Source organism: Branchiostoma lanceolatum, chromosome 4 (genome assembly GCF_035083965.1).
Source record: "Branchiostoma lanceolatum isolate klBraLanc5 chromosome 4, klBraLanc5.hap2, whole genome shotgun sequence".
Classification (NCBI taxonomy): domain Eukaryota; kingdom Metazoa; phylum Chordata; class Leptocardii; order Amphioxiformes; family Branchiostomatidae; genus Branchiostoma; species Branchiostoma lanceolatum.
Window position 1 is genome coordinate 1614414 of NC_089725.1, and position 22970 is coordinate 1637383.

General features: G+C 40.2%; 1 protein-coding gene across 9 annotated transcripts in view; it reads right to left on the minus strand.

Moving 5' to 3' along the window:
* LOC136432211 (pleckstrin homology-like domain family B member 1) overlaps positions 1 to 12292 on the minus strand; it is a 75783-nt gene extending 63491 nt beyond the window's left edge. For 8 of the 9 annotated variants that reach the window (XM_066423258.1, XM_066423261.1, XM_066423264.1 and 5 more), the window contains exon 1: positions 12107 to 12292. The gene's annotated coding sequence lies outside the window, so the exon portion shown is untranslated. Of the gene's footprint in view, positions 1 to 11738; positions 11802 to 12106 lie in introns of those variants that run through there. The other variant, XM_066423256.1, reaches the window with a different exon arrangement.
* Between the last annotated feature and the right edge of the window lie 10678 nt (positions 12293 to 22970).

Genomic DNA, 22970 nt, shown 5'->3' on the forward strand with positions numbered 1-22970 from the left:
GGAGGCCTGGCGAACCTCCACCTCGTATCAGCCATACGTTGATTTACACCACATGGACGGGAGAACTGGCGAATCCCCGTCTTGTATCAGCCAATGAAAGGGTATGTCACCCTGCAAGGGTCGGTATAACCCCGACGTCGCACGTAAGCACGTCGACTACCTACCTAATGGAAAAAAAGTGGACTGAGTCTGATCTCTGATACAGATCTTCCCTTGTCATCCATACCAGGATTCGCAAATCGGGATTCACCCAGGCATGGCATCAAGGCTGAGAACCTAAACAATCTTCAGGTACAGGTTCAGGACATTGGTGCAGGTCTTTTTTAGTGTTAAATTGTTACCTTTGTATGAGGATTTACAAATTCTAATCTCAAAATAAAGCATTTGCAAGTTTTCAAGTGAAAGATTGTCAAAATTTGTATCTATACATGTATGACACAGGATTTACCTATAAAAAATGGTGTCCACTAGTGTTTTAGTTTGTTTAGGTACAGGTACACCAGATGTTAGGTCAGGACCTGTACCTGAACAATTCTACAGGTACAGGGTTTAGGTTCACAGCCTTACACAGCATTGATCACTCCTTGGAGCCGGATTCGGACATTGACTTGTAAATTGGGATCGATCCCTTGACTGGTCGAATCCTCATTCGCAAACCCTGGTATGAACGGGGTCTAAAAGTGCATATACTGTACATGTATGCATATTCCGAGACCTCTCATTCCATCTGTACTGTTAAGTCAAGAACTCTCACTTACTTGTTTACACGGATTGTTCAAGTGTCCATCTTCTGCTGAATTTCACCCACATTTAAAAATACCCAAGTCAAGACGTTGACGTAAAAGCCTGCCTTTGATGACCAATAGATGATACCCTACAGGTCCAACAAGCGCCCTATTGAACGTCTGCAGTATCAAACGCCAGGTAAACATCACAGGGCGTTTTGGACACGTTCCCAGAAGGGCAGATGTCCTTTCAACTGCTTTAGATGATGCATAAGTCCCTCGATAGATTCTCACAGAAGCATTACATGTACTACATCAATAGTCCTCAGAATACTGTAAAACGAGAAATGTTCACGACGGTTTTATCTTCACATTTTCCACGGTGACCTCTTTATTTTTTATTATTACTTAAAGCCACCACGAACGTTTTCTATTTTACAGTAAAAGCCTGCATGGCAGCCTGAACCGCAAACTTTTAAAAAAATGCAGCAAGCACTCCATTTTCTCGCTACTGTGAAATGAAATCCCTGCAAACATTTCCTCTTTTACAGTATCACATACCCAACTTGTGTTATTCCTGAGAAACGTCCAAAGTCCGCTATGAATTTAGTCTGATAGTTTGGAGTTAACCATTTGATATATCTACCAAAAAAGTGCATAGTAATAAATCCTGTGTAGTCGTTTAAATGCTGACCTACTTTTGTTGAAGTCTCAGCTGGGATGGTCCCCCGAGAGTAATAAGAGAGGCAGTATGACTCAATGCAGCAGAAAAATTCATGAGGCATTACTGTAAATGCAGAAATGTTCGCATTGGTTTTATGTTCGCGGTTTTCGCTTAAAACCATCGCAAACATTTTTGTCCAATACTGAAGCAGTATGTGACTAAAGCACTGCCGCGAAATTAAAACCACTGCGAACACTCCATTCTTGCCTGAGCGCGAAATAAAAACCACGCGAACTTAAATGCACTTACAGTACTGGCTGTACATGTGACTTGTGTCTTCCCTAGATATGAATCATCTCGTTTCAATGGTAGCAAAACAAGAAAACTCTTCGGAGTTTTTGTGAATTTCTTGTAACGTTGTTTTATTCATTATTGTAAATTTTTCGCTAATTCTGACCATGCATTTTTTTTCTGCCAGTTACGGAACCAACTCAAAATTCTCATACTGGTTTAAGGGCGAGCCAAAGGTAACGCAAGCTGTATCATTTTATTTACGAAACGAGTTTAAATTTGGCACAAAGGTACTGTAAATGCATCTAAGTTCGCATAGTTTTTATTTCGCCCTTAGGCGAAAATGGAGTGTTCGCGGTGGTTTTAAGTTCGCAGTAGCGCTATAGTCACATATTGCTACAGTATTGAACAAAAATGTTTGCCGTGGCTCTAACTTCGCGGTGAAAAGTTGGCCGTGAAAACTGCGAACATAAAACAACCGCGAACATATCTCCTTGAGACTGAAATATCTCAATTTGTTGTTCAGATTTGCATTTTTGGTAAAGAATTTATCTTCAATGCAATCTTTCCTGAAAGCACAGTGGACATATCTCTAACTGTGCCTACACCTGATACACCCGTGCAGTAATGAGTACAGTACATGTATTGAGGTCACCAGTGCCCTGACTTCACAATAGAGACACTACAGATGTACAGTCCATGATCTCTTGTTTATCTATGAACATTCCTACGGTGGGACCATACATGTAGCTGACCATTCCTGGCGGCCAGGAAAGCGACTTAAAGGCACCCAGAGCATTTTATGAGGCTTGAAAACTGGAAATATTCTAGTTGCTGTAATCTTTATGAATTGATAAATTGACATTTAATGCCACTGTTTACCACATTTGCGTGAGGATTTCTGATCAAAAGTACCCAAAAGCGGCACAAAAATAAGCTAGGAATGACTAGAAATTTGAGTTTTTTTATTCAAGTTTCAAGCCTCATAAAATGCTAGTACTAAATGATTGGCAATTCAGGGCTTCGAATTCATTTTTTGGCGCACCTAACCTAAAAATATAATAAAACAATTGGGTGCACAACACAAACACAAACTTATAAAGTAGAATGTCAGCAAACCTGCTTTGAGCTTTGATGAAAAATTGCAATAGACCAAAAATCCTATTCACTAGTGCTAACTTCAAAATCTAAAAACAAATAATACAGCAAAGGTTTTATCTTTGTTTCTGACGTGTAAAAATCAATTCAATAGCCAAATAATAGCATACAATACTCAATAATACCCTTTGCACAAAACCCTATACCTTAAAAGTATACAAATATCTAGGTGCACCGGTGCACCTACAGCCAAATATTAGGTGCACGAATGTTAGTAACTTAGTGCATATGTATATCTAGCCCTGGCAGTACAGTCATAGCAGACAGGAATGTGATTTAAAATTTCAGAACATCGGGGTTTACTTCTTTTCTGCTGTTTCTATTTTGGGTGCTAGTAAGGGATTTACAATATGACTCTCGCCTACTTGATAATCAGCTCATCGCTATGGTTAATCAACCCAAAGATAGCGGAACAATAGAAACTCCCATTTTCACCTACATGCCAAGATTAGCACAACAGTAAGAACTCCATGCTGTGATTCTTCAGTTATGCATGACCGCTCATGCAAATCAGGGAGAGCAGGACAATCATCCTGCACAGAGTCTATGGAAAGCCTTCTAACAATGTCAAACTTACTGAAAGCATGCCGAAGTTTTCCAAATGCTAGCGCACATCTGTGCAGGACTGTTGAGTTGGATGTTACTGGCAATACAAATGAGGTAAAACTAAAGGGTACTGTAAACTTGGAAAGTTTTTGCAGTGTTTCAAATAATTTTGTAGAGTTTTAGATTTGTAGAGTTTTAAATACATTCAATGATTGGAAATGCATATTCGTGGCATTATGAATTCGCGGTAGAGAGGCCAACGTGAAAATCACAATAAAATAAGTTAACAAAACCACCAAGAAAGTTTAAAGTAACTTGACATTTTCTACAGTGTGCAAATGATAGATCTAGTGTGCCTTTTAAATTGTTAACACCTTTCTTTAGTGATAAATTGCTACTTAAACATCTAACAATATCATTTGGAGGTGCCTTCATACCTTGTCCCACCATGACTCTTTTAACAATTACATCGTATGTATAATAATCACAGTGACAATATCACCCAATAAAGGTCAAAATTAAAGTAAACATCTCCACAAGTCTCAGTATCATTTGTCAAATAACTCCTGACAAATTGTACATTGATGGGACCTAGACAAGGTTCGAAGCTAGTAGAAGCAGTGAGTGAGCGATCCATTTGTACTAGGTACTAGTAGTAAGGAGGTGACCCTATGTCAGGTTTCATGGGAAGAGAGAGCCTTCAGCCGCCCTGTCAAATCAGGATGGCCAAGGCAATCTGTTCTTCAGAGAACCTCCTTATCGCACAGGATACACACACACTCATCCCCAATAAAGATCGTCCTTTGTGATGGGGATACAAGAAGCGTTCAATAGCGCTGGTAATACCAGCTTTCCGCTACAGGCTGTGAATGCTCAAGTAACTGCTGAACAATTTGACAGACCACTCTGCTAATTTCAGAAACAAAGAGCTATTGTTTAGTGTGTTTTATTGTCTTTTAAATCATAATTTCATTGTCTATTTCAATCCAATTATAAAATCAACAAAGGGTCACACAAATACACATTTGGTCAATCAATGGACAGCTCATCAAATTTCATAGACATTGAGCAATTTTCTTTATGTTCAGCATGTTTTATTGTCTTTTAGATGATACTTTTGCATCAAGCATTATATTCCAATTGTAGAATCAACAAACGGTCACACAAACACACACGTTTGGACACTCAATGAACTGCTCAGCGAATTGTATAAACAAAGAGCGAATTTAAAAAAAAAGATTAGTGTGTTTTTTTTTATTGTCTTTTAAATCATATTTTGGTATCCAGCATTATCTTCCAATAACAGAATCAACTAAATGTCACATAAATTTGCTTTGATGGTCGCTCAACGGTCGTTCACCAATCGCCGTCTAGTCGTGGAAAAGGGGGCCTGAGGGATTTCAACCAAAGAGTTAGGCAAGCAGAATTCTGACCTCCAGTTCTTGAGCTTTGATCACGCGCAGCTTGTGGATGTGTATTGAAAGCAAATAGGAGTCCCTTCAGAATAACAAAACAACAGCTTGGAGAGTGATACTCTTGGTGGATTGCTGGAATTTTGACTCTCAGTGACACAAGAAATAGTCTGATGCTGACAAAAGGGCTCCAGGAATGGTGTCAAAGAAAAGGAAAAATTTCACAAATAAACTTTTACTTGCTGTATATTGCACTTTGAGTTAATCCAACAAGGGCTTCTGGGATAATTGCTATCATCAAATCTATATTGTCTTATCTGAAACAGGTAAGCAATTTAGTCATGGTCATCAAAAATCAAGAGACAAGAAGAAGAACTTGTCTTCCAACCAGAGGCCCTTCATGCTGTGTCTTGAGGAAATGAAGCTCAACTGAAGAAATGTCTTGAGTAAACAGTCCATGTTGTAAGGGTTTCTCCCAGGCTCTCGTTAGCAGGTTGTGATGTCCATGGTTGTTTTCATGCCAGGAATCCTTGTTGTCACACTAAGCACAACTCTCCACAAGGAGCATACTTAATATGGGGATGGGTCTGCCACTTCCATGCCAAACAGTTTTCCTTCTATCTCCCTAGGATACTTACACAGTTGTTCACTGCCCCTCCCTCTCATTCTAGCAACATAAGGCCACACCATTTTAATTTCTTGGTTAACAGATTTTTTAAAAAAATGCTAGATTGGAAAATCAACAGGAAAACGCAGAGGAAAGTTTGTACTTTGATCATCAATTGATGCACACAATTTCAGGGTGTGAACAGGGTCAGGTGCAAGTTTTCAATTTCACCCCAGCCTTGAGTTTTCATAATTTTCTTTTTTGCTAGAATGTTAAAATAACATCCGTTAACCAAGAAATTAAATTCGTGTGGCCTAAGATGGTGCATGAAGCATGGGGAAAATCAGGATACTGCAAATCTCGAAACGTTCACAGTGGCTTTATTTTCGCAGTGACCTCTTCACTACGAACTATTATAAGGTGTACAACAGAATGCCATGAAAACCGCCTTTTCCGTCAAAACGTCAAACTTCAATCTCCTTCTTGATGATTATCTTTTTATGAAACAGAAAAAAAAAAAACCTTCTTGCAAGTGGTACTGAGGGTCTGCATGGGGGATTCTGGCAACGCTTGATGGTAAATTCAGCAGGACCAGCAATTGCTTTACCGTAAATCAATGTTTCAGGATAACAAAAATTAAATAACGTGCATAGAGTTAAAGCAACCAATGATGCTTCAGGAATAATTCACCGACAACGCGTAACGTTGAATTAGAGTGGGTCGGCCATGATTAACGTTGAATCAAAATAGCTCGCTGTGCCTCAAAGAAAAAGGCAGGCAGACCATAATATAATTCTTGGAAGAACGCAAGGATATCATATGAAGACAATCCTCCTACAGTTACATTGTAATAAACTTTAGGAAAGGCTCCCCCCATGTTTCACAGCAGGGTGTCCAGTAACCAGCGACTAATATTACAATATAAACAAGCAATATCCCTATTAAATACAGCCCTAAATCTTTCATGTTAATTTAGGAAAGAAAATGGCCATCAACGTCAGCAAGGGCAATATTTCCAAGCTCCAAGCCAAAATTTTAAGCCAACAGAATATCATTATCAGATCAAACTGCTTGATTAATATAAATATACATGAAAGAAATGTATGTAAAAGCGTCAAGAGTGCCTTGAAGAGTGAATTGGTGACGTTATATTTAACATTCAGTGCTAATCAGTGAACACCATACGGCACCAAATTTGTATACGTTATATCAGAACATACATTTGTACAAAAGTAAAAATCAGGAGTTAAGGTTACAGAGTCCATACATACAGTATGGGTATCTACACTGTGTAAAACTACAAGAAATTCTTGGAAAATGAGTTCTATAACCTAATGCTTTGACTCAAGTGCGTATGTACACTTGTATGTTAAAACGTTTTAAATCCAACAATGCAAAGAATGGTGAACTGGAAAGGATTTATGATTATTTATGATTTGAAGTACCTGTCTTATGACAGTGCCATTATGACTGCCTTGTCGTCAACATGCCGAAATAAACATTATTAACCCTCAAACCACCGTAGCTTTTTTACGACTAATCTTACCGTATGGGGTCAAAACTGACCCCACAATGTTTTCTACAAATACAGCTTTATTGGTGACTATTTTTCTGGTTTGTATGTATGTATAGTTTAAGTAATCTATAAGGGACAGTTTGACATGATTAGGTGTGAATAATTTCTGCTTATTATCATAATTTATGCAAAAATAGGGAACATCGTCTTTTGCAACTAACGCTATTCAGACAAACGGGCTCTCAATAGCCCTGCGCCAACACTTGATGTCATATAGCATCTGAATGTCTTACGCTAGAACAACCAAACTTGGTCACCTTTGCTAAGACTTCCTTGGCAACAATTTAAATTTCATGAAATAACTTATCAAAGTTTTCATGTTGCTATGACAACCAGTTTCTGAGAGCCATATTTGGAAAAAGTCGCTAATTTTGGATTTTACAATGTAATTCTAGGGCTTTTTTAAACTGCACTTATTTTCTTACTTCAACACCAACCAATGTAATTCACTACCTCTTTTATGATTTAATATTCATAATTTATGCATATTTGATTATCTCATCGGTCAAAATTTAAGATGGCGGACGATATAATTAGATTAGCTATAACCGGCTATTTCAACCTCAAATCTCATCATTACCATGTTTATTCAAACAGAAACAATCTTAATATAAACGTTTTGATCCATTTTTATTGTGTTATTAGGTTATATGAGGAAAAAATGCATTTGAAATAATTCAAGATGGCGGAACCAAGATGGCGGATTTCGCTAGTGTAACCTGATATGAATATAATTTTTATGGCGTCATTTTGACGCCGTTCCCGTTGTCATCTACAAATAACGTCTTTGGATATATTATGATGTATCATACAGAATTTCTATTTGAGTTTTATCGTGTACCTCTGAGTAATAAGGAAATACCCAATTTGTTGGTTTTCGTCAATAAAATCACATAAATGACGTCATAATACGTCGCAACGTCATGAATCTTTATGTTCATTAAAAAAGATTGTTTTTTTCACGTTTCTACAAATTTAAATTTATCAAACATGTTACTAGATGACCATTATCAAACAATAGGGAATATGAGTGCAGATTTTGCTGGGGTCAGTTTTGACCCCACTGGACCACGCGTAAACTTTCTACGATAACTTAATCAACAATGAATGAGCCAATCTCGGTAAAAACTTGTGAGAAGCTATAAGACATATGTACAAACAAACTCATTGAAGGAATTTTGTTTCCGACTCAAAATGTCGAAATGGCACATGTTGATATACGCCTGGGGTCAGTTTTGACCCCATACGGTGGTTTGAGGGTTAAAAACAATGGTGAATTGAAGCAATCACTATTGATGGATCATGATAAATGTCCATACATCTCTTTCTTGTAATCACTGAAATAACCTTTCTTTTGGTCTAAATATAATAATGAGAAATCAAACTGCACTGATTGAATTGCTACATGTAAATCTTACATGCAAATATGGCTTTAGAAATTAATCAAACAAAGTAATCGTCTGTCGTTGATAAACTAGTATACAATACAGTTTGGCTAAGTATGATTAGTAGATTTCATCCAATACCATGCAAATAGGGTTATGCTAAGTGACCTATGACCCAGACAGGAGTAAACCATCTCTGTGGAGAGAAAGGGGTTCATTGAAAGAAAAAAGACTATATTTTGCCACTACTGTAAACATTGAAATGTTTGCAGTGGTTAAATGTGTCTGACGACACGGGAGCCCCTAAGTAAACGCTGCAAAAACCTAATTTTCCTTCCTAAAAAGTGAAATTAAGTCCCTGCAAAAATAAGGGAATTTACAGTATATAGTACAGAACTTATCGTAAGGTGATCTTTATTTGCTTCGTGTCACCAATGGGCCAAAAAAATTATACCTGAACATTCAAACTAACACAATGTTGAAATTAAAAGGGACCTAGAATGGAAGTCAATATTTTCCCCAGAACTCAGAAGTTGACGTAAATAGAGCAAAAATTAGCAAAGAACATTTGTTCCCAATGTTTGCTAATGAATTCCCAACATACTTTCCGCAAACTTAGGTATGGATAGACAAACAAATCCATCAGGAATTTTGCCATATGAATCACAGTTAATGTGTAGACTGGCGTGCGTTAGAGAGCACGAAAGAAAACTCGGCAGATATGATACTAATAGGTTTAGATAGTGACTATCCGAATAAACTGCTATTACATACATGTATTTACGTTAAGTTTCACATTTGTGTTACATATATAATTCTCAACCAAACGTGATCAAATATCAAATCCAGGCTAGTGACAAGTTATAGGGTGGTCATAAACACTCATAATGAATATTAATATTTCACACTGAACTCTTCACTATGCTAATTCTTCTTCTGCTGAATCAAAATGTTTGTTTCTCTGTTGTTCTATTTTTTCTTCCAGTTACAGCTAGCTTTAGCTCTCCAAAAAATGGCAGCTTATCTAGAGCTTCATAATGGGTTTAGAACTATATGCCCTTGGTCTAAAATGCTATAGGCATATTCAATGCTGAAAAGAAAGCTTCTCTTGCACATGTAAAAGTAAGAGACAATATACTTATATAGTCTTGAGATACTATCCTTTTTTCATGATACACAATGAGAGGATCCAACAAACAGTGCAGAGACAATAACCCAAATCTACAAAGAAAAAGAAATGATGACAAATCAGGATCCAAGAACAGCATACAATTGGCGCTTTTGCTCATCCAAACATGTGTCATGAATATAGGATAATCCATTAGATTTATTTTCACTTTCACATGACAAAATTTGAAATGATACTTAAGTGTTCGTAACAAAACCTTCCTTACTATAAGCTGTTTTTTTGTCCGACAGTCCCTGGAGTATAGCTATTCAGTTGGTATCTCATTATCATAACAAAAACATAGCAATGCAGGCACAGACAATATCGTTTGCTGTAAATGCCAGAGCCTTTTCCTACAGATTTGTAAAACAAGTCTGACCTTATTCACAGAGGAAAACCTGATTTTCTGATACTGGAACAGCCCTCCGTTTTTTGTTTACAAAATCGATTCTTCAAAATAAGTCTGTCTTTCATCATATTGTGTTCTGTGTCCGCTGTAGGATGTATAGGATGTGGAATCCCATAACAAACATCCATACATCAATACTGGAACACAAAGGACAAGTAACATCCAGACATGCCAAAATAGAGAGTTTCAGTTACCTCCCAATGGTAGAATCAACCTATGTTGCAAGGCTACTGCGATTGTTTTCACACATCTACCTATCCTGACAGATGGCCTTTGGTGAAACTTCAGTGGAACTACAATGTGTAGCAGGATGTGTAAACAATGTACACTATGGAACTGGTATAAGACTTTTAAAAAGAAATGCAGGCTTGGGCTCCAAACAAATTCTTTGGAAATAGGTGCACAGAAAAGAAAGGTTGACATAGAATAAAATAGAATGTCTGCAAAAAGTAATTACAAACCTTACTGCCTCTTTTCAGATATTGAATCTGGAATTTTACTGCTAACTTCACAATTCAAACTAGTAATACTACAAAGGCTCTCTTAGTCTCTATTTTTTTTCTGCCACTTGAAATAGTTCAATATAAAGAATACACTGTACAAGAATGTACAATATGTATCTTATCGTATGTTTCCCTGCACAAATATATATTTGTAATTGTATGTGCACTGGTGCAATCAAAAATTAGGTGCAATTTTGGGTGCCAAAAAAAGTGCATGTGAACCCAGCATTTCCAGCCCCGCTACATGTTTAGTTCCCCTAGCTCAGCACTCGGACAGGAAAGGAACAGAGGACAGGAAGTCTAGCTCGGGGAATGGAGACATAGTCTAAGCAAATGTGTAAGCAAAGACAACACTGAGCTTGATCTTTGAACTGACCAACAGATACAAGTGCTCGAAGTGCGACGTGTATATAGTCTTTTAACAAATTTTGTCATATTGTTTGTGCTGGTACAAATATCTTCATGTAACATACTTCCATGTAAAAGAAAAAATTAGAGATAGGAATTAATGGAGGGCATGGATTTTAAGAAAACCTGAGCAAAAGAAGAAAATGAATTTCTTCATTTTTAATTAGAGTTACCATACACAATCAGGAATATACCCCCCACCCCAACAAGATTTCTGGCAACATCTCAGCGATTTGTTCTATAGTGGTCATCATTTCCTGTATACTTCCAGAGGTAAAATTATTTTTACTTACAGTTACAGTTGTGAAAATCAAAAGACCACAAGTATTTTTATAAGCACAAATCAAAAGCTATGTGTTAGTGTATGAGCTATGAGTTAGATGAATAGATGGCCTCATAGAATACAAACAAAAGCCTAGAAAAGTAAAGCCATTGGCTTTGTATACGTTTCTTATCACTGAGACTTTGTCCCAACATTCCAACTCCATCCACCCCCCTCCCCCACTTCCTACAAATAATTTGTGTACCCGACACAAACTCAACAACTCCTTGTACAAATTTAACTTCTATTTACACAAATTACACACACTGTAGTAAAGAAACCGAGAGACAGGAATAACGCTATAACAGACAACAACCTCACCGAAAGGATGAAAAATGTCTTGCTCGCTGACTGTAGGGTATATTTTTGAGCGTCTGCCAGAAGCAACAAGTTTTGAATCAGAGTCTATGCACTTCTTTATACCCACATCCGCTCCTTGAAAAAAATCACCTACATTCCGACCCACGCGTTTTGTTAGATGGCCTGTGTTCTTGTTGTACTGGTATAGAACCTCACACATCGCTAGCTAACACGATAATCGAGTGGAAATCGCAGAAATCTTACCGTAGTGTCGACAGTTTTTAGTCCCAGCCTAGCCAGCCCGAGACCAAACAGGGATGTCTATTGGGCCGTTCCAAAAAAATAAAAATAGAGAGGGGGGGTTTTCATACGACTGGACACTAGGACATAATGAGTTTGAAATCCGTAGGACTCTTGGAATTACGGGGTTGAGGTAGTCAGGACTCAGGACGTAAGGTGTTAAAGTAGTCAAATAAAAAATTAAAATATTAGAATAAGAATAATAAGTAAATCGTCAACCCCCTATTTTTGGAACGGCCCATTGTTGACTTCTATGCCCTTGGGGTCAAGCCGCCAGCCCTACAGTTCACAACTAGTTCAAAACTTGCCGTCTGTTAACCGGCTTTCCTTACCTTTTGTGGACGAAAAGCGGGTAGCTAGACGTATCTTGTGGTGGTATACTGGAACTACGACCGTCCGGTGGTAGGTTAAAAAGAAGGGGACACTAGTGCGAAAATAAAAACTGAAAAGCAACAGGGACGAGCTACTGCGGAAACCCAAGCAGTTCCGCCATTTTGGACGATGACGTCACGCATATTTGGGCAAATGAGGCAGACGAATATTTTGGCGGGAGCGTGTAGTCTCGTTTAGCAGGCTCCCGCCAGCGTCGGGGTTTCAATATCTGTTTTTTTTCCTACACTACAGCGTCTTTTTTTCCCACTGTAGATCAGTTCTGATTGTACATATTCTCTGGTACGCCGCTTCAAGAAAATTGAGTACAATCAAAACTGATCTACAGCCAAATAAAACATATTGTAAGCCAAAATCATCCTGACTGTAGAGTCTGCACACGGGGCTTTTAGACCGGGAGGCACTGGGGAATCACACCCGAAAGGTTGCGGCGAATGAGTCATTCTTGACGTTTGAAACAAATCATCCTTGGCTGGAGGTCGGAACAAATACTCAAACAAAGACTCAGCCGTGCACGTTACGTTATACCGACATCGGTCGATAAAGGTAATAGACATCCAGATAGAACATTACGTTATTGCTATTAAAAATTAGATGAATGAATAAATGATCTAGATCTTATATCGCTTTAGCTTCCAGTCGAGAGTCCGAGACTCATTCTAGATAACCGATTCCAACTACAAACTAGTCCTCATAACTAAAGTTGAAAAGACATTATTCAAAATTGTTGAGTGTTGACCATACAGCTGCGACAACATGCGCATATCACAGTGCTAGCGTGATTCAAACTTCAAGTGTACCCCTCCGTTGTCAAGCGGAAATCGTCTGATGACGCGTCAGACTTGAGTCAACACCTCTGCGTGGGTGGGCAGGTGGTGGGTGTGACGTCACTGTTGTGACTGTGTCCAGGCGACTTCCTATCTGTCAAGAAATGAGACCTTGATAATGATAACAACACTTTCTTTTTCCTGGGGGTAGGTTTCATTGAAAGGGAAGGTTCGCCTATTTAATACTAGGATCGGTTACTATATATATAGCTATCTACCCAGTCAGTTTTTACCTCCATGTAAACTTAAATTGTGTGTGTGTGTGTGTGTGTGTGTGTGTGTGTATGTGTCACTGTGTGTGTGTGCCTGTGTATGTATGTGTCACTGTGTGTGTGTGCTTGTGTATGTGTGTGTGCGTGTGCCGAACAACCTCTGGATGGATTGTAATAATATGCGTTATGTTGGTAGGTGTCGTGGACGCGAAGGTTAAGATAAGGGCCCCCTGATAGCCGGCCTTGGTACTGCAGCCTAACTTTCGACTTTTGTATATTTGGTCCTGGACATGCTATGGTCTTGTTGCAATAATATCAGTAGTCTAAATAGCTTTCAATGTGTAGTCCAAGGTAAAGAAAGTAATTAGGCAAAGCGGTCGAACCTCAGACTGAGGACGAAGCATGCCGCGTTATCGGTAGCTTCGCTACGGCTCGCATTTTGGGCCTAGCACACCGGGGCACTCCTACTCCGATAAGTGTGTTGGGTTCTAGTACGATCCGGTACGAGCAGGCAGATTTCGGCCGAACTCGGAGGAGGAAACAAACAAATAAATAAATCGATAAACAAAAGCAACTTCCGACAAGTGCTTAATAGTGACTGATAAGATGATAGTATCTCAGGTTATTTCGAAACGTATAATTAAATTCTAGTCACCACTCTTTCTTTAAATCACACCAAAAAATACACTGCGACATTGGTATACTCTGTTTAATTCATGGATTATTCTTTTTTACAAAAGAAGAAAAAACAGACATTTTCCCGAACAAAGTTTTTTTCTGGTTGATATACAAAATGTATCCCCGGTACATTTTCCACCATTCCCCCTGACAACCGTTCTCGGTCCAGCCCTGATTTAGTTAAAGGTTATTGACGAATACCTACTTCAGTATATTTAGTAGCCCTGCTATTTTACAGCAGGTATAATATATGCAAGGGCTACAAATTTGTAAGAGCGTAAAACTATACGATCGATTCTTTTGGATGGGAGCCTCCAGCACATCTTGCACGGCAATGACAATGATTCTCGGTAGACGTCGCTTTTAGACGGCATGGCAGAACGCACGAATTGACAATGTGTGATCTCATACATCAATGCGCTGAGACGCTGAGTCCTTGACCTTGGAGCAGGAAAAATGGCGACTGGGTCCTTGAACTTAGAAAACATGGCGACAGGGAAGAATAGAGTTCCACGACCTCATACCTTCGCTAAATGATGCCTTTTTCGAGTAACGTATTCTAAAGGTTTCTCATTGCTATTGCAAATTATTTCCTCATTTTCATGAACTGTATCAGTATGTAAGTCTTTCATATCTTCGCAAATAAGGCTATTGTAGCATCTCCACATAGATTCTCTAAACGAGGCCTTGATTTGTTTAAGTTATGTCGAATAATTTTCACCTTCCTAATTCCGCAAGTATAAAGTTCCCGTCGACGTCATTTGCCACTGTGGAATTATAGTATTTTCTCATTAGTTATGCAAATGATGACATCATGTCTTTATTTGCATAATGGAACAATAACGATGCTGTATTCCCTCTTTCTTAGTTACATTTGTACATATGTCAAATGTTTGAGAGTCCTATGCAGCGGACTTATCAGTTTTCAGAATTAATTATGCCTATAAGATACTTATCTACATAACCTTTGTCTAATTGTGTACATCTTTAATTAGGATAACGTACCAACTGTATTGGATTGTCCGGCTCATGGGTAATTTAAAGTTTTTTTAAACTCTATGGTAAACGCCATTGCCAGAATAATTGTTTCTTTGGATGTCTTGTATCGTCATTTCAAAGATCTATTCTTCATTTGGCCATACCTTAAAGGCAACCTAAGCAATGATAGGGCCTGAAAATCATATTGAAAGTCAATTTATTTAGTCATTTCTATGTATGATTAGTTCAAACAACACTATTGCAATATATAACGACGTCCATGAATAATGCAAAAATATGACTTCGTTGTAATGTGAAAACTCACTGCAAATCGTCGCCGGGGTTTTTGTAGGGGCTCGTGATCGTGAAACTAAGGGGATCATCGTCTGGCATGTTTTTTCACAGTTTCAAAATGCTCAAAATATGAAGTTATTACACAAATGTGTTAGACAATGTTAGTACATGTCGCTACAAGAAAGATTTCACCATATTTTTCTCTCCATTTTTTGGTCCCTAATGTTGCTTTGGTTGCCTTTAAGCCCATGTTACACATTCAGGATCTTCATATGGCGTTGCCCCCGACCACTCCTCAACCGAGGTTGGTGCTGCCGAGCTGGGAGTAGCCTGGAATCCGTCCCATTCTAGCTCCATTCCAGAATATGACGTTCCTGACTTTGATTTTTCATAATTCATAGTCGGCTTGTGCAGACGAGTTTTGAAGACGAGTACTTAACATTGACGACCTACTCGTGATTCTTCTGTAGTTGGTAGTTGGTCGTCAAGGTCACGACTAACCATGGTCACTAACCATGGACTGGAAAAAGTCGAGAGGCCATATTTGGCTAGCTATGTATGTGACAGGATGTCTCTCGTACAACGAACAGGCTGTCAAATGATCGCCAACTACGGAAATCTAAGGAAGTCAAGAACTACATTTCAGCAAGCCTATAATTTCAGCTATAGAATGTTTTGTCGCCTCGTCCTATGTGATATTTTACCAGACAAGAAAGCTGAAGGACCCAGGTCAACAGCACTCTCGGTTTTACGGTGACCTGTAGGCATTTCAATAAGCTTCGAGGATGATAAAAAGCTTTTTCAGAAGAAGGACGCTTAACAAGTAGCAATCGTGAAGTGCAATTTGCAGAACAGAGTAGTAGATTTGTCTCTTGACTTGACGATGTATTTGCCCATCGGGCTTGAGTCTAATACTCAATAAGTCTCGCGTTCCAAAGGTCTCGCAATCCCTTTCAATCACGAGTAGAAGCGTCAATGTATCATCCTGTCAGTTGGAACGACGCTACAAGTAACCAAAAACTCGTACTAGCTAGCCCGCAGCTAACGTGTGGCGTCAGCGAGTCAGCGGATTTCCCGTTTCCAATCGCGCCGAGCTTGGCGGGTTTTCCCCCCGTATAATCTCAAAGGGAGAGCTAGTGCTACACCGACCCCTTTTACGTGAAAGAAAGGCAACTTTTCCTGAGGTCCTATAGTATACCGTAGGGCATGGATAGGCATTGGAACAACGTTTTTGAATTATGGTATTGTCAAGAAAACATTAAAGGTATGACACGATTTTGCATGGGAAGGCTATTATAAAGTGCGCACTTTGAGCTGTGGAGACAAGTTTTACGGATATGCTGGCACAAATAACGACCGTAGTGGGAGAAACTCTCTGCTTTTCGTCATATTCAGGATTCCAGAGGTCCCAAATTTGCAACGATGGCTAATCCAGCGTTTTGTGTGCGCTAATTGCGTTTGGTGGCGGCTCGGGGCGGACCCAGGCTTTCGTAACACCGTGGAAGGGATGTCGGTAAATCGCCATAAACCCACTGGGGAAACTAAGCAATTCCACACAGCAATTTGTAAGTACTCTCCTGGATTTTCACAGACAGATAAGTTTTGGAGGTTCTGACTCTATATTCGGTAGGGCAGAGCAGTATAACAAAGTACAGTGCATGAAAATGGAGCAAAAGGAGGCATTATCTCCGTGGAAAACGGAGGCATTGTTTTCGGTATATGTGTCTATCTGTTTGTTTGTTTGTCTGTTTGTCTGTTTGTTTGTTTGTTTGCGTTTCCGCATAGTTTTGCCAGCGTAATTTCGGAAGCTATGGATGCATTGTGATGATATTTGGTCGTGGGTTGCTCTTGGGAAGACGAAGCTTAATTAAGGACGACTAGTATGGGTCTCCTGGCGTCTTTTGTTGGTATTGCAGAGGCACTTCCTGTTTTTGTATCTTTTGCCCTGCAGAACATGTTGTGGTCTTGTTGTAGATGAACTGACTTCCAGTGTAATGGCCACAGATGAGAAGACAAACCGAGGCAAACACACACACACACACACACACACACACACACACACACACACACGCACACGCACACGCGCACGCACACGCACACGCACACGCACACACAAACACACACACAATCACAATCACACAATCACAAACACAAGCACAATCACAACCACACAATCACACATACTCAAACACACTCCAAGCAGACAGAGAGAGGGAGAAAAAGAGGGAGAGAAAAGAGTTTTAAGAGAGGGAGAGAGGGGCGAGAAGGAGGGAGGGAGGGAGAGAGAGAGAGAGAGAGAGAGAGAGAGAGAGAGAGAGAGATTTCACTTGTATATGTAATATTTTGTGTCCGAGTTTCCTCACGCGGGAAAAAAACTGAAACCACCTTGTTCTGAGAGTCACCTGTTCATCATTATATGAATGATTTGTAGAAACAATATGCGACACATGAACTTCCCCAAGTACTGTCTGTGATACTTGGAGTTGGAGCAAGTCTGCACGATAGCACTGATCCTGTACAAATTGAGGTCTTACCTAAAGCCAAAAGTCAATTTCGCTATTACAATACACCCTTGTTTTATATATTATATACATATATCACACTACCGAGAAGGTTTTTATGTGCGTGGCCTGAAACGAACCCTATATTGTTTACATGCAAAACGACAAGTCATAACATTGTCGTCATTAAAATCTTGATGCAGACACCCTAGCTTTAATAAGATGTCATAAGATTTTCTTTATGTTCGTAATGGTCTTCTTGGTGTGTGGAATATGTTGTGACGTTGGTTCCTTTTATGGCCTACGAGGCGCACGGATATCTAGAATAACGTGAACTATAAACTGATAGGCCTACAGACCTAAAGGGTGCCATAACTGGTACGTATATCCACTTGTAATTTCACACAAGTGAACGTGAGCTTTGGAAAGATTTCCGTTACCCTGTTCGATGACTCGGAACGGGAGAAATAAATAGAAGAGGGCGCGCAAGACTTAATGCAAGATAGGTTTTACTAACATAAGCGTGTCTTTGTCATATTTTCGTGAGGTGTGTTATTTGGACAGAATACATTACAAGACTAGGGACCCGGGCCTAACCCTACACAATCAAAAGCTGCCTGCAAAAAAATATCTGCAAAGGCTATCACCAAAAACGAAGACCATAGCATATCCAGGGTAAAGGATACAAAAACCGGAATTTACGCTGCAGTACCAATTGCAAGGTCATACATACACCAGGGGGACCAAAATCGACATTGAGCGTTGTCTTCCTGAGACCTACCTATGTACTACATATCATAACAATCCTTCCAGAGCTTCTCAAGTTATGCTGACTACAAATATTCGGAACGACAGACAGACAGACAGACAGACAGACAGACAGACAGACACAGACAGACACAGAGACAGACAGACAGACAGACAGACAGACACAGGCAGACACAGACTGGCACACAGACAGGCAGACAGGCACACAGACAGGCAGGCAGGTAGACAGACAGACAGACCCAAAACAATACCTCCAGTTCTTCATGGAGGTAACAATTCGGTAGACAGCTTAGTTCAATTTCTATTAGTGACGGGGTGTAGATTTGTGATAACAATGTATGTATACATGGGTTATGGTGTTAAATTGTAACGGACAACATATGTGGGCTGTGTCATGTAAGTCCAATATGTTTTGTGTCAGTTGGAAAATACCTCTTTGGTCTGTGAATCCCCTCTCCCCTTTCTAAGTGAACTGTGTGGAAAGCATGCAAGAACTGAAATGAGCAAACCGACTATAACATTGTACAATAATAACCTGCCAAGGACCTGTATTGTTATCGAGATCGCCATGTTTCTCTTTGCTAGGTTCGCTGCCTTCGTAGCGACCATCCGGACCTGGGTAATAAAGTTTGTATACTTTTGAATCATGTAACTTTCATAGAAAACTATATTATATAGCCCTTTTTTAATTATTTGTTCGTTTTGCATAACCGGTTATAAACCGTCTTTATAGGTGTAACGCACGTAGCTTTGATCCACTCACATCGAGAAAGACTGCATAATCTTTTTGATAAGTGTGGTGGGATCTTTTACATGTTCCAGGTTTGACTCTCCTCAAACATTTATGTACCATCCGAGAGGGCGTCCCTAACCGAAGCTAGGTACTCATTTTTCACCTGAGTCGAGTGAGGAAATAGCCATTAAGCGCCTTTCTCAAGGACACAAAATTCGGGGCCTTCCAACCTAGAACCTTTGGATTCTAACTTCTACACCCTCTTTTATCAGCGCTGAAACCCGCTCGGGAAATGTTCGGCAAACCCTCCCGGTCCCAGCCCTGATCTTTTCAACGGAGATTTTGGTTTCTGGGGACGTCACTGACAGTTGCTCGTAAATAATTAATGACCTATCATTATTTGGCACAAACAGTCGTTAATTGCTCGTGAATAATTAAGTAGCGATGTAAGACGTAAGTTGATTGGCTGATATCTTCCCAGCGTCCTTTGCGGCTTTGCTCAAAATGAGCTTTAGCAAACCCTCTGATTGGCTGAAAGCTGTTTGGTGGTGACGTCGCTAGAACCATCTTCAGGGGCTCGGAAGGGCAGGGCCGCTATGGGAGGTAACGAACATATCGGGCCTGCTGGGAGGATGAACTTCTAAGTCAAAAACCTTACTACAAGACAACATTGTCACCGCCTTTTAAACACTCGGTGGTGACAGAAAAATAAATCAACCGTAGACGACAAGTTTTGATCTTAATATTCACTTGCCAAGGTCGGCTGAAACCATTTATTTATTGGTTCGGCATGTAAATGCAGGGGTTGCCCAACTAGCCGGAGGCTATTACTAAGGGCGAACCCATGTGAGGCCGACTGTAGGTTTTTGGACCATCGCACACCGGGGCATGCCCCTACTCTTTTTCGAAAGGTGTGGTGGGTTCTTTAACGTGCGCGGGGTGTGGCTCTCACCAAACACGGGACCTCCATTTAACGTCCCTAACCCTAGATGAGCTAGGTACTCATTTACACCTGAGTGAAGTGAGGAAAGTCGTGTTAAGTGTCTTTCCCAATGGCACAACGTCGGGGCGCATGTTCAGACATGTCTGGGGGCAGCCCGGGATCGAACTGGGGTCCCCTTGTTTGACAGTCGAATGTTCTATCCATTACGCCACACGACGCCACTAAAAACCATCTATGAATCACCTCATTTGGAGGCTGACTAATAAGTCTAAGAAGTTCAGGTCCATAGAATAGGGACGAACAGATTATACTTGTACTATAATTTGAATCATTATTGAAAGGTTGTAGTGGGTGGGGAAGGGCAGGGTCGGGCAGTTGGACCATTAAATTGACTTGAAACCAATTTGTAAGCAGTATACTTCATGCTGTCGCCAGGAAGTATTCTCCAAGCAGATGCAAGGATCCGTTTCTTTCTCAGTTGCTTATTATATTCGCCGAGAAGATTATGTTTACGCCAGCTATAGGGTGGGTCTGTATGTATGTCAAGAGAAACCTTTGATGAATCTTCATGATTTTCGGTAGGTGAGTAGCGGTTGTGCAAAGGAAGGTCATGTTTGAAAATGGTTCCCCTGGCATTTTCCGTCGGTACTGCAGCGGGCTTTGTGTGTATGTGTATTTATTATGGCTGTTGTTGCAACGTTTATTATACCTTTCTAGTATTGCACTTTTTCCTAGGAGCAGGTGAACCGTTGAAAAGTGTAAATCTAAAAAAAATGGCAATGTTGAAAAAAATGCGAATGAGCCGGATCCTTACATCTGATTGGAGATTAGTCAGCGAGGCCCTGCGTGTAGTTTTCCTGCCGATTTACGACATTTTCGACAAAATTCAAAACAAGAAAAAAATCTGCAACATTTAAGTCATCTATCATGGAACAGGAATACGACTAGCATTTTACTCTGCTCAACATCTGCATGTGGAAAATGGCACCAAACTGTGTGTTTGTCTGAAAGGCTGCGGGTTCAAAAGTTTATCATATACTACTATTCAATGTGCCTGTATGCTGTGGACTGAAATGGAAAAGTCAGATCGCCAGCGTGCATAAATGTGACGTCTGTGGTAACACGAGTTTTATATCGTTGCTGGGTGGTCTCTAACGAGATAATTGCAAGGTTCAGTGGAAGCAAGGGCATATTTTTACACCAATGTCAAAATGTGTTGGAACATTACATGCATGCACACGGACATACACGTTGTGGAGACTAGCTAGTTTAGATGTTGGAAGGCGTCCTCTGTATGACCCGAATAGCAATGAGTTCTACGCAGCACGGCTATTAGAGACATCAAGTTCAGAATTGACAGCTGTCAACCATATCACACAATATGAGGTAGGGTTGTGAGCTAGTATCCTGAGTATTAAAGACCTCTGACCAAAAACAGTCCCCTGGGAGTTGATGACCTAACAGGTGTCAGGGCTGCTCTCCTAAGTTAGGCTAGGGATGGCCAAGTTACCCAGTATAGGTGGAAAATTGTCAGAAACAAGTGAATAAAGTTAAAATTTGGTCACCCCAGTACAGGGGGGGGGGGGGCTTTGTTCCCTATAGTAGGCACCTGCATTCCCTTTTGAGGTAGAACAAAAGTCAATACAGGGGCCCTGACAGGCCTAAAAGCAATACAAGTGTGTAGAAACCATCACAAGGGGCAGCTATAAACAAGGCATAGAGCATAGAAAAAGAGTTTGACAAGGTCAAAACACAATATTCACCTGGTATGAGACCCCCCCCCCTCACCATTAGGGACCCCCCTCAATTCACCTCTAGAATGCAACAAAAAGTCCAGTCCTCTGTACACAGAGCCTAGCTGCAGCCAGGCACTGATTGGAGGCAGGGTTAAAAACTCAGAAAAATGGCTAAAAATAACAAAAATGGGATAATTGATTAATATAGATGAGTCAAATGAGGTCTGACCATTGCCTAGGTAACAGGTTTAAGGCTAAAAACCCAATGAAATGGATCAAAATGGCCTGCCTCCATCCTATATGAATTTCCTATAGGGGAGACTAAACAGTTACAAGAAATGCCAGTACTGCATGTAGCCCTATTGGAAAATGAAATGAAAACCAGTTATGTCAACTGTCATCAGATGCATTCCTGACAAATTCTATACGGCTCGTCTGCAGATACCCCCCCCCCCATCAGAGCCCTTGGATAGGTCATACAGGCTTCAGACACCCAGTTGAAGCCCATTCCACTGTATCATGGGGGTGCCAAAACCCACAAGGTAGAGACAGACCATTTATTTGAACTAATTGAGCAAATACTGAGTCTATCCTACCACAGCCACTCCTATACTGCCCAGATTTCACAATAAATCCCACCAAAAAACTATTTTCAATGGTTTAAACCCTGGTTTTTACTTTCTCATCGTGAGGTCTAGGCGCAGGCGCTAACTGTTGAGTCTCCTCAATAAGGAGGTTCACGATTCTAAGTACGCATGCGCAGTGAAATGCAATGTGGGCAATATCAATGAAACAAGTCTGGACATTGTAATGTAAATCGATGTTCAAGACGAGAACTGTTTACACAAGTTTAAGGCCTTCACTTTTGACATATTACCAACAATACATTTCGCTGCGCATGCGTACAATGTTGATCTCGGGGGGGGGGGGGGCTATGGATGGTCAGGGGTAGCAATTTGAAAAGGTTGCCATGATGCCGCCAGGCCCTGTCACACATTCAGGACCTTCCCACGACTTTGCTCCCGACCAGTCCCCAACCAAGGTCGGCGCTGGGTAGTCTGGAATCCATCCTACTCTACCTACAGTTCGCTCCTCTGATCGCATTCAAGCAGCATAAGGCTTTCTCGTCTTTGATT